The sequence below is a fragment of the Acomys minous genome (genome assembly GCF_964271855.1).
Source record: "Acomys minous genome assembly, chromosome: 8".
Taxonomy (NCBI): Eukaryota; Metazoa; Chordata; class Mammalia; order Rodentia; family Muridae; genus Acomys; species Acomys minous.
The window spans coordinates 112,965,190-112,977,339 of NC_140489.1; the positions used below are offsets into that span (position 1 = coordinate 112,965,190).

The window sequence follows — 12,150 nt, forward strand, 5'->3', positions numbered from 1 at the left end:
AAGCTTTATCTTGTTCCCATGACATTTTTTTCAGTTACAAATTGATGCTTTCATTGATAAATTAAAAGCCACAATCCTGTAGTTCTGGATGAACTTTCGCCAAGTTTCACCACTATGAACGAAAAGTCTAGACTTCCTTTACAATTATTTGGTTCTTTTGTTGTTGCTCACATCCTTCTCCTCCTCCTTTTTTTCCCTCCTCCCAAGACCGGGTCTCTCTGGGTAGCCTTGGCTCTCCTGGACTCACTTTGTAGAGCAGGGTAGCCTCAATCTCACAGATCTCTGTCTGCCTCTACCTCCCCGAGGCAGGAGATGCTTAATAAAAAAGGATAATACCAAAGCATATTTGGCCCTCTGGGTACAGAAACCAGCGTTTGAATAATACAAATTCAGTCTTTACACAGTACAAAAACATCACTCCCAACAGTCGGCCGCATCCTTGCCGGGCTGACCATGGGCTAATCCTCTGAAATGTAAGCAAGCCCTCAGTCCAATGCTTGGTCACGATGCCCTTTCACTGTGTTAGCCATAGCTGAGACATTTCCCAAAGCATCAAGGGATTGATCGTATGATGCTCGGGTGCTATACACAAACAGTAACCACTTTTATTCATCTGAAATCTCTCTTGCCATCCCATCTCATCCTAAGCCAGGAGCTGCATCTTCTCTCGAGGAGCACCATCTTCTGAATAATCCCATCAGTATTAAACTATGGGTCTAGAGTGATGGCTCAGCCAGTAAGAACCCTGGCTGCTCTTCCAGAAGACTTGGCTTTGGGTCTCAGCACCCACGAGGTGGCTCACAACCCTCTGTGCCTCCAGTTCTAGGAGATCCAACCCCCTCTTCTGGCCTCTGAAGGTACTGGGCACACGTGGGGTGCACAGATACTGTGCAGACAAAACAGCACGCACGTACTCTTAAGTGGAGATATGCCTGGTGTCGCGTTAAGCAGCTGTAATCCCAGCATTTAGGAGGCAGTGGCACGAGGATCGCACACGTTAAGATAAACAACACTGAAAGACAGATTGAAGTCCCCCTTAGGCACCATAGAGAAGGGAGGAGGAGGATTGGCTTCTAAATTTCCATGGCTTTAGATTTTTTTTTCTAAGCACTATACTTCATTCGCGCCTCACTGATACCTCCTTCATGTTTTCAAAGAAAATACAGCAAGTAAGCAAGCGTTCTTCTCTTCTTTGGGATGGCACGGGGAGGCTTGTTCCAGGATTAGGGTGGAAATCTCACCCCTTCCACCCACCCCTGCCCCCAGGACTTCATCAAAGAAGAATCTCCTTGATGCCAACCCCCAAGGACATAAACCTGCACACACTTCCGTCTCTTGGGGAACCGAGCCCTGTGTCCTCCCCTTCTCCACTTTCCTCGGGTTTTGTGTCTTCAGACTCTGCAGGCCTGAGTGGGGGAGTGAGATGCTGCATCTAGAGAGGCCAATGTGGGGCCTTGAATGTGCTAAGTAGTGAGGGCCGCAGGGAGGGAGGGCCACAAACTGTCAGTTCCTGGACTTGGTTTTTTTGTTATTTGATTTTTTTCCCCCCAAGACAGGGTGTCTCTGCGTAGCCTTGGCTGTCCTGGACTTGCTGTGTAGACAAGGCTGGCCTCAAACTCATATCGATCCACCTGCCTCTCCCTCCGGAGTGCTGGGATTAAAGGCCTGCGCCACTGCGCCCGGCCTCCTTGACTTTTTTTTTTTAAATAGAAACATCTGACGTTGTGACATGGTATTTGCTGCACACCTGGCACTGCTCTGCTGTACCAATTTCATCCTCCCAAGTCTAGAAATGGTTAGCATGCACATAAGCCTGTGCGTGCGTGCGTGCGTGCGTGCGTGCGTGCGTGCGTGCGTGCGTGTGTGTGCGCGCGCGTGTGTGTGTGTGTGTGTGTGCAGGTCTGTGTAGGCTCTGCGGAGTCATTTCTCTCTTTCCACCTTTACATGGATTCTAGAGACGGAGCTCAGGTGAGCACCACGTTTGTGAGCAAGCCTCTTTCCCCGCGGAGCCATCTTGCCAGCCCAGGCCCCGTTTCAGATAGAGTAGCCAGAGAAGGCTTCTCAGCAGAAAGCTAACATCAGAGATGTTATCTGTGGGAAGAATGAAGAAAAGAACATTCCAGGCAAGAACCAGAGGCACAAAAGCCAAAGGGTAGAAAGGGCTGAGAGAGCTTGCGCCGGTCCTGGGGATGCGCACGCACCCGCTGGAAACGGTACAAATTCCTATTACGATTAGAGCTGAGAAAAACATCAGAAATAAATAGGCCTGGACAGGTCGGTCAGATCTCATCTGGAGTATTGTGTCGCTTGCAGTCCTAGCCTCAGGAAGCAGAGACAGGTGGGTTCCCCGGGGCCTTGCTGGCCTGTGATGGCTCAACGTGGATGGCTCCTGAAGACTGACACCCCACGTGGAGCCCCTGACCCCCGCAGATACACACACTCGTCAGGTTCACTCCCCTACACAGAAACCCATCTCTGGCTTCATATAGAGAAAGCTTTGTCGAAGTTACTGTGATGAAGAAAAAGGGCCCAAGATAAAGCAGAGCTGCCGGAAGCACGTGTTTCTAATGCTCCGTAGGGCGCTTCTATAACAGAATACCACAGACTCGGTGCTTTAGACATAACGAAAGAAGTTCCTCGTGTTCTAGGGGCTGGCGTGTCCCTGATCAAAGCTTTGGAGGCCTCTCTGTGTCCTCCCATGACAGATGAGCACAGACGTCACGCACCCCATCCAGCCCTTTTGGCACAGTTCTCTTCCCGCCTTTACTGGCACTGTTCTTCTGTTAAATGCTTTGCTTCCCGGCTGTTACTTTGGCCTTCAAGTTTAGGTATGGGCTTTGGGCGCCTGTTCAGCCCTTTTAGATGGTGTTTGCAGTTTCTACAGAAAACTGTCAATCTGTGATGCCTAGGTATACCAATTTCTGCCTTTGAGAGACTCAGATACGTGCCCCAGTGAAAGTCCTGGACATCCCTCATTGAGTTGAGTTATTGCTTTGGTGTTTTTTATTTTTTTTTAAAAAAAGACTTATAGTTTTAATTTTGGGGTATGGATATGTTGTCTGTATCTAGGTCTGTGTAGCACATGCATGTAGTACCCTAAGAAGCCAGAAGAGGGCGTCAGATTTCCCCCTGGAGCTTCCACGTGGGTGCTACGAATCAAGTCCGGGTCCTTTGGAAAAGCTCTTAACCGCTGGCTGAGCCATCTCTTCAGCTCCCACATTGGCGTCCTTAACCTGATCTTCCCAACGGCTAATCTTTACCTCTTGTTTACCACCGCGGAGCCACCAGGGAAGTCCAGCTGGAACTCTTGCGCTCTCTCTGTCTCTGTCTCTCTGTCTCTCTGTCTCTGTCTCTGTCTCTCCCTCCCTCCCACCTTCCCTCCCTTCCTCCCCCCTCTCTCTCCTTGCCTTCCTTCTCTCCCTTGCATAAAATAGATCCTCAACCACAAGGAAGACAACCTGAAATTCTTTTCTTGTCTAATAGCTCTCATGGTCTGACCTTTGTCTAAATCACCACGCTCATCCCCTGTTCTCTCCTGCCTCTCGACTTAGAGCTAAGCTACCTGCTCTTTACTGAAATTGTCACACTCTCTTATCTTTTCTCGGCCTTAGCCCACTGAGCCATCTTAACAGCCAGTGATGTATTTTCCTGTTTGAAAGTTTTCTAAAACGTGAACCATAAAGTTTCTTTAAACTTGAGGAGATTTGAGAAGGAACAGAGTCCCCAGATGTGTGTCTGGGGAAAAGGTTGCTGTCTTTCTTTCCACTTTGAATCTCACAAGGGAACTTGTTCATCAAAGAGTGGTTAACTTATTCCAAGTCTCACCTTGCCTTCACATAGCAAGACTATTTGGATGCCTCTAAGGGTGAACTGAAGGCCGCTGGGGAACATGCCTTTTGCCTCAAACATTTTGGCTGCTAGATTTAGTTAATAGCATCATGAGCAAATATTACAAAGACAAGCACAGTCTTCATTTGATTGTATGAGAGTCTTTTTGTTTGTTTGTTTTTTGAGATAAGGTTTCTTTGTGTATCCCTGGCTGAAGACCAGGCTGGTCTCAAACTCATAGAGATCTACCTGACTCTGCCTCCGGAGTGCTGGGATTAAAGGTGTGCACCACCATCACCCTGTATAAGAGTCTAAACAGATGCAAAGTGTACGGAGTATCATAACAGAGGCTTCAGCACCGAGCACCTACTCCGTTAAAACAGCTTGGGAACACTTGCTGTACGTGATATCACTTTCCTCTTCCCTGTCTCTCCTGGAGTTTTTCCTCCTTTCTTTCCTCTCCTAACTTTATCTGCTCTGAGCTGGAAGTTTCCATGTGCGCTTTTGCTCCTGTGTTTGTACCCATGACGGTCTATATCACCTCTGTGGCATGAAACAATTAGAGCTGCTACACTAGAACTTTCTGGAAGTTCCGACTAGAGCTTTCTGAAGCTACGTTTGCTTCACCAGCACTCCTGATTTGATTGTTATAAGATTTTCTTTTTAAAAATGATGTGTCAGTGTGTGGCTACGTGAATGTGAGTGCAGGTACCCTTGGAGGATTTCCTGGAGCTGGAGTTACAGAGGTTCTGAATCACCCCATGTGGCTGCTTAGAATGGAACGCGGGGCCTGTCTAAGAGCAAGCAGCATGCTTTGAGCCACCTCTCTAGCTTCAACACCGGATTTTACTTGCTTGTTTATTTATTTATTTATTTGAGAGGCCTTTGTTAAGTAGTACAAGCTGGTCTGGAACTTTCTATGTAGACCAGGTTGACCTCAATGTCTTCCAAGTCCTGGGATTAAATGTATGCGTCACATACCTGGCTCCAACTCCTGATTTTATAGTCAGCCCACTCCTGCCCTAACCTCCTGGCAAGTTCAGGGTCACTGGGTTACGAGGGAACAGACATATGTTATAAGGGTTTGCAGCTCTCCGTGGATAATGGACTCCACTTTCCGTCTTTATTAAGACTGTTAACTAATATCCCATTGTAGAGAAAGATCAGACAAGGCTTGGAAGTGTAGCTCAGTGCTGAGCATGTGCTCAGGTGCTCGTGGCTGTGTTTAACTCTCAGCACCAATAATGTTAAGCTCAATTAAATGAATAGCATTTAAAAAATACGACCCTTTCCTTACAACCTTGTCAATGAATTTTTAAAACTGTCATTAAAATAATCTTTTTGTTGTTATTCTTTGTTTTGGGATGGAGTCTCACCATGTAGGTCAGGCTGGTCTTGAATTCACAGTGGGATTGCAAGCCTGCTCTATCACTCTTTGCAATTTTCCATCTTACAAACAATGCCCAAGGATCCTTTGTGTGCATTCTCCTAGGTGTGGCATCACTGGGTTTTATCTCGGGGCTTGAGAAAAGACTTTATCTTATGTTGACAAAGATGGTACAGTAGTTAAAAGCACTGGCTGCTTGTCCAGGGGACCTGGGTTCAACTCTCAGCACTCAATATGATAGCTCACAACTGGGTTTTAAATTCCAGTCCTAGGAGATCAGATGCCCTCTTCAGGCTTTCTTGGGCACTGCACACACATGGTGCATGAACACACATACACTCATACACATAAAAATAAATATAATAAAAAATAGGCAGCAGGTCAAGTAATTTCTGGAATAAAGAGAGTATCAAAACTGTATGGAGAATTGTATGGCACCCTAGTCTGGCACCTCATAATGCCATTTTGGCTGGCTCCAGAATATTAAAATGAAACTTATCCCTCAGAAGGTAGCACTCACATGCAATTTGTTACATGTTTGTGGTGATGCTGGCGTAAGCAACTTTGAACTTCAAAGATATAAAAGTATAGCATATGCAATTATGTTTAGGATATAATACTAGTAATAATAAAGGACTTTGTTATTGTCTGTGTATTTATTATACTATATATTTTAAGATCATTTTAATATACTCTTTTTACTATTAAAAAAAACATACTATAAAACAGTATGCAATGTTATCCTGGAAGCATCCTCAGACATCTTTTGTTTACTGTATCTTAAATGTGCAACAAGAGCAAAGAGGTTTTCCTGCACCATCTCAGTGTGTGTGTGTGCTTTGTGATGTTTGCACAATGACACAATGCCTAGCTACGCACTTCTCAGAACATGTCCCTGATGTCAAACCGCACAGCACTGTGTTATCAGATCTCTCTCCCCCACTTTCTTCTGTGGTGATGGAGGTAGAACCCAGGCTTCATGACTACTATGCAAGTGCTCTGTCTGCCCTTGAGTGACACCCCCAGCTCCAGTGTCTCATCTGTGTGAGTAATTTGTGGATCAGTAGAGCAAGCATAAAACACACTGAGCAGCCACTGAGCACCTCAGAGTCACCCTGACTTGATGCTGCTGCATTCCATATTACTACTTCTATGAGGACTTCTAGAACTCTCCTTATTACTCCGTGGAAAACTTTCCCTCTTTTGGAACTCCATTCTACCAGCCTCTATTGTCTGATATAGTGTGAATTGTGTTTGTCAAGGCTCGCTTCCATATCTCCTAGGAGGCTGAGTGCTCTGGGAGGGAGGGGCTCATGTTTTCTTTGTGTCCCTGGAGTATGTTGCATAGTAGGCAGATAAGATTGGGGCATGGGCTGGGTGTGGTGGCACATGCTTATAATCCAGCATTCAGAGAGGCAGAGGCAGGTGGATCTCTGGGAGTTTGAGGCCAGCATGGTCAACAAAGTGAGTCCAGGACAGCCAGGGCTGCACAGATAAACTCTTGTCTCAAAAAACAAAAACAAAAAAGAAAAACAAAAACAAAAATGAACAACAAGCAACAACGACAAAAACAACGCCCAAAAACTAAAACAAAACAAAAAAAGTTTGGGGATGATTGAGTAGTCTAAGTGGGAGATGATCTCTTGGAGTTGCCAGTGAGTCTTTATGGTAAGTTATGGCACAGTAGATTAAGGCATGGAAAGGGAAGCTCTAGAGTCTTGGTAGTCAGTTTAAGTTAAAAAGTGAAAACAAAACAAAACAAAACAAAAAAACAACACCCCAATTTCATACATAAGCTGCACAGTGGCTGCAGAGATAGCTCAGTCAATAAAGTGGCTGCTGCATAAACATAAGGACTGGAGTTCCATTCCAAGCACCTACCGGAAAGCCAGGCAAGGTGGCACCTGCTTGTCATCCCAACACTGGGAAGATAGAGCTGGGCATAGTTCTGGAGCTTGCTAGCCAGCCTAGCTCCTGGCCCCGATGAGAGACTTTTTTTAAAGAAACATGATGTCCACTCCTAAGTCAGGACACCCAAGGGTTTACCTGTTCCCTCCACACACGTGCACACTTGTACATGTGCACTTGCACACATTTCCCTTTACAGAAACCCATGTGCATGCCCATGTTCATACACATAATTAAAAACAATAAATCAAAGCTGCCATGAGTGGCTAATAAAACAGATGAGTCAGTTACAGTGTGTGGACACTTACAATGTGCATTTGAGCTGGTTACAGTGTGTGGACACTTGCAGTGTGTGCTTGAGTTGAGTGCAGTGTGTAGACATTTGCAGTGTGTGCTCTGTGTGTTCTGGAGCATAGTTAGCTTAGGGAAAAATCTTAATTTTGTAAATTTCCAGGAAAATATCTATGAAAAAATCCTCTTTCCATTTAGGTATTGATTTAAAAAAAATCAGTCATTAGATTGGCCAAGTCTCTCAATTTTTGTCATCTGGGACAGTGGGATTCTGTCCTGTTGAAATGGCCAATTAAATTAAACAATTCCAGTAAAGCACTTGAACTAATGTTTGGGAAGAAGTACAAACAGGAGCTTCACTGTTATTAGTTAGTTGTATGTGTGGGCCCTCTCATTTCTAGCTCATACTTTGATATGTATGTGAGAGACCCTTTCATACCATTAGATAGCACCCTAAAATTTATACCTTAAAGTTAAATGCATAATGGAAAATTCCTGGTATATTCTTTATGCATGAAAGCATGGGATACTATACATATATTTTTAAGAGTATGCAAAGGCCACTGTAACAATGTGTTTCTCCACTGTTAAGGGCTTTGTTTACTATGAGTAATGTGTCACACACATGATGGATGGCTAGTTTCAGTTCTCCAAAAACATCTTTTCGGTAGTGAATCCAAGGCAGCTGTGGTTAACCAAGTACAAACCCAGTGAGGTCCACCAAAACTAGTGTGTGTTTGCACTTTGACTCACAGCCTCTGCTGGGCATTAATCAGAGGGGAACAAGTAACATTGCTCAGATTTCATTGCTTTTCCTTCACCAGTCTCGAAAGTGCATGGTTACAGGCTTGAGCCACCATGATCTTAAACCAGATTTTATTGTTTAACCTTCCGTTCATGGGTTTTTAAGCTTCTTACAGTTTTTGGGAACATGTACTTTCTCTTGCAGCTTGCCATCTATCCACTGCGATTTGTCTTAGTTTGCCACTTTGTGGCGGTTATGAAGACACCCCCCCCCCCAAAAAAAAACCATTATTCCCCATATCTGGGCACAGAAACCTTATGCAGCTGAATTTATCATGAATATATTGGACACTCACAGTGGTACCTCAGATCAGAGTGCTCTTTCTAATATGTGACTGTCAGAGTGTTATGCACTGTTTTAAAGTCACGAAATAGCAGCTTCCAAATTCGGGCAACTACTCCTAGGGAAGAGTAAACTGGAGTGTCTAATTAAGTGGAGGCACTAGAGTTTTATTATGCTGTCATTGGTTATTTGAATAACTAGGTGTAAATGGGCTCTGTTTGTAGAAGAGTGATTTTCTAAATCCAGTTGTCTCCATTTCAAAATATGCTGAGGTTCCTGGGCAAAGCGAAATGGGCCGGTCACGTCTCCATTACTAGAACACATTAAAGCTTGGATCAACAAGCGGCACTCACAGAGGAATTAAAACCCTTTGAACCATGAGCAGTTTCTCCCCTCTGCTAGAAACGATTGGGTAATTTACTCAACTAGTTTTGTCTAGTCATTGTGCTGCCATTTAAATGTCCCTTCCTCCAAAATGGGTTGAAATGCAATTGCCATTATGATGGTATGGTGAGGTGGGGCCTCAGGCCTGATGAGGTTCCAGAGTCCAGTCCTCCCAAGGCCTTTATGTAGGAAGCCAATGCCTTGTGGACAGAGGAGCCCACACCTCCACCGTGGAAGGATGTAGTGGGAAGCCCCTAGCTGGATGCTGGTATCGTGTTTAAGGATGCCACAGCTTTCAGAAGTATGATCCAGAGACATTTTTATTGTTTATAAATTACCAAGACTGTTGTTTTTTTCTCATACCAGCAGAAAATGAACTAAGACACATTAAAAATACTCTATGATTTATTCTCCTCCAGTGAACAATACTGAGATATGTATGTATGTATGTATGTATGTATGTATGTATGTATGTATCTATTTATTTTTGTATTAAAACTATTATCCTAAGAAATACCTGGATATTAGCCTTAATTTCTTCATTTAGATCACAAACATTTACTGAAGAAACATTGCTGTTTAGTGAGTGATTTCTTTGTGTAAAATGCTTTTCTGTGTTGAGATATAATTGACAATTGCTAAAAACTGTGGTGTGTGGGCCTTAGGAGATAGCTCAGTCAATAAAGCACCTGCCTCGAAAACTTAAAGACCTGACTTCGATCCCCAAAACTCACATAAAAGTGCCAAACTCTAGTGGCATACACTTGTAATCCAAGCATGGGGGGAGACAAGGACACAAGAGTCCTGGGACCTGCTGGCCAGCCAGCCTAGCCTTCCAGGTGAGTTCTAGGCCACTGAGAGACACATCATCCTCCCCAAGAAGGATGGATGGACCTGAGGAATGACACCTGTGATCATCTTCTGGTCTCTATAGTAGATCTACATACATACATACATACATACATACATACATACATACATACATACACACACACACATATATTGTATGTATGTGACTTGCTGTTTTGATGAATAAATGTATTTGAGAAATAATTATCACAATCAGGCAAATGAACTTATCACTTTACATTTCCCTGCGTCCTTCTCTTCCTCCTCCTCCTCCTCCTCCTTCCCCCTTTTCCTCCCCCCTCCTCCTCCTCCTCTTTGTTCCCTCCCCTTCCCCCTCCCTCTCTTTCTGTCTCTCCCTTGCTTTCACTTTTTTCTTCTTATGGCGAGAACGCTCAAGGTCTACTCTTTAAGCAAACTTCAAGAATACAGTATAAAACAGTAAACTGCATATAAAAATGTACTGATCTGTGTAGCTGAAACTGCATTTCAATCACCAGCCTCTGTTCATACTCCCACCCCTTCGCTTCCCTCCCCCCCACCCCCCCCCCTCACCCCCGGCCACGCCAGTTCTAGCTCCCGGCAACCAACTGTATACTCTCTGCTTCTGTGAGCATGACTCCTATAGATCCTGATGTAACTGAGAACAAGCAGTTTTTTGTTTTTCTGCGCCTGGCTTATTTCCCTGAACGCAACGTCCTCTGGTTTCATTTACGTGGCTGCAAGTGGCAGGCTAAATAATAACCCATGGCCCTGTATGCACCATATTGTCTTTCATTTGCTGACAGGTGTTTCTTGGCTATTGTGAATAACTCTAGAACAAACGCAAGAGCGGGGATATCTCTTTGTGATCCTGACTTCATTTCCTGTGACTGTAAACACAGAAGTGGAAACACTGAGTCACAAGGTAAGTCTATTTTTAAATTTTTTGAGGACCTGCCAGTAATTTCTGTTGGTAGCTGTACTGCTCTACACCGCCCTCAACAGTGCACAGCATTCTCTAGTCTCACGTCCTTACCACCACTTGTTTGTTTTTTTTGCTCTGGAGGAAAATTTGAACACACATTCATCACCACAGCAAATTTCTTGGGTGAAGCTCTTCATCCAAGTTTGGATCTGATGAAATTTCTGCTCAGGTTGGTCAGGCCGTGTGCCCAGTCTTGCACAGCTGGTAATATCAAGGCTGATATCACAATCCCAGCCAATCTGGTGATGGTGCCACCACATGAACATTTGTTCTTTCTGAAGTACAGAGTGGAATAATTTTAGAATCTCGTTCCTAGTCTTGGTTTCTCAGAAAAGCTACAGTGCATGGATTGAACGGTGTTAAAAATACATTCACTTTTAGAATGCAACGGCACCTTCCTTCATAGCTTTCTGTCATGAAATTGTTTCCCTTTTTTTCATGTAAGGTATTTGCAAAGCCCAGCGTGGTGACACAGCAGGCATGGTGGCACATACCTGTCATTTCAGCACTTGGAGTTGGAGTACTGAATCCGGAGTTCAGAGTCTTGAACCGTACAGTGTATCTGAGGGCAGCTGGGTTATAATGAGGCCCTGTCTCAAATAAGCAAAACAAAACAAAACAAAACACCCACATTTTCAGATGCTTACTAATCCTATACTTTTTCTTTTGTTTCCCCCGACACGCATGTTAACAATGATACCACTAAGTTATAACTTACATGGACAATAATCCATGACATAAATCTGTTAGAAGATGATCACTTTTTCCCAAGATCCACTATCCTGAAGTTATTCGCCGATGAAACAGATTTTTCAACAATTTGGTGTGATCAATAGACAAGTTCCTCCAAGGATAAAACTAGGAAATTGTCCCGTGCCTTGTTGGCTGTGTTGCCCAGCTACTTACTGGAAGATCCAGGGACTTGGGAGAGTTCAGCCAGGATGGCCTTGAAGGACCTGTACTACAGCCACACTTGTTGATGGGCAGACTATGATGCTGTGAGCACATCAGTCTGGTACTTAGGTGGGAACGGATGCAGGAGCTTGCAGAGGAAACTCAGGTGCGTTGCAGCTGTACAGTGCTTGGATGGGCTGGTTTCTAACAAGAAGACACTGCTTGAGCCCTATGAGCATGCTTCCCTTACTCTTCTTAGAATTTCATAGTTGGTAACAACGTGGATACCCAGCCAAAATAACTACAGTTCTTGTTCTGTGGTCTTTTTAGGATAATACTTTAAATTTATTCTTTGATGTTTTCACTCATACATATGATGTCTTTTGATGGTGTTCACATGCCTATTACTGTCTCTTGTCACTCTCCCATTGAGACTCCTTTTCCAAGTCGGCCTCCTGATGTCATGTCTCTGTGAATGTATCAATGAGAGAGAGAGAGAGGCAGACAGACAGACAGACAGAGACAGAGACAGCGACACAGAGAGATACAGAGACAGGG

General features: G+C 44.3%; 1 long non-coding RNA gene across 1 annotated transcript in view; it reads left to right on the forward strand.

Annotated features, from left to right (window-relative positions):
* Positions 1 to 10,521: 10,521 nt before the first annotated feature.
* The window catches only part of LOC311603879, an 86,042-nt gene continuing 84,413 nt past the window's right edge, over positions 10,522 to 12,150 (forward strand). Inside the window, exon 1 of the long non-coding RNA XR_014781304.1 lies at positions 10,522 to 10,638. This is a non-coding gene — a long non-coding RNA (uncharacterized lncRNA). The remainder of the gene's footprint in view (positions 10,639 to 12,150) is intronic.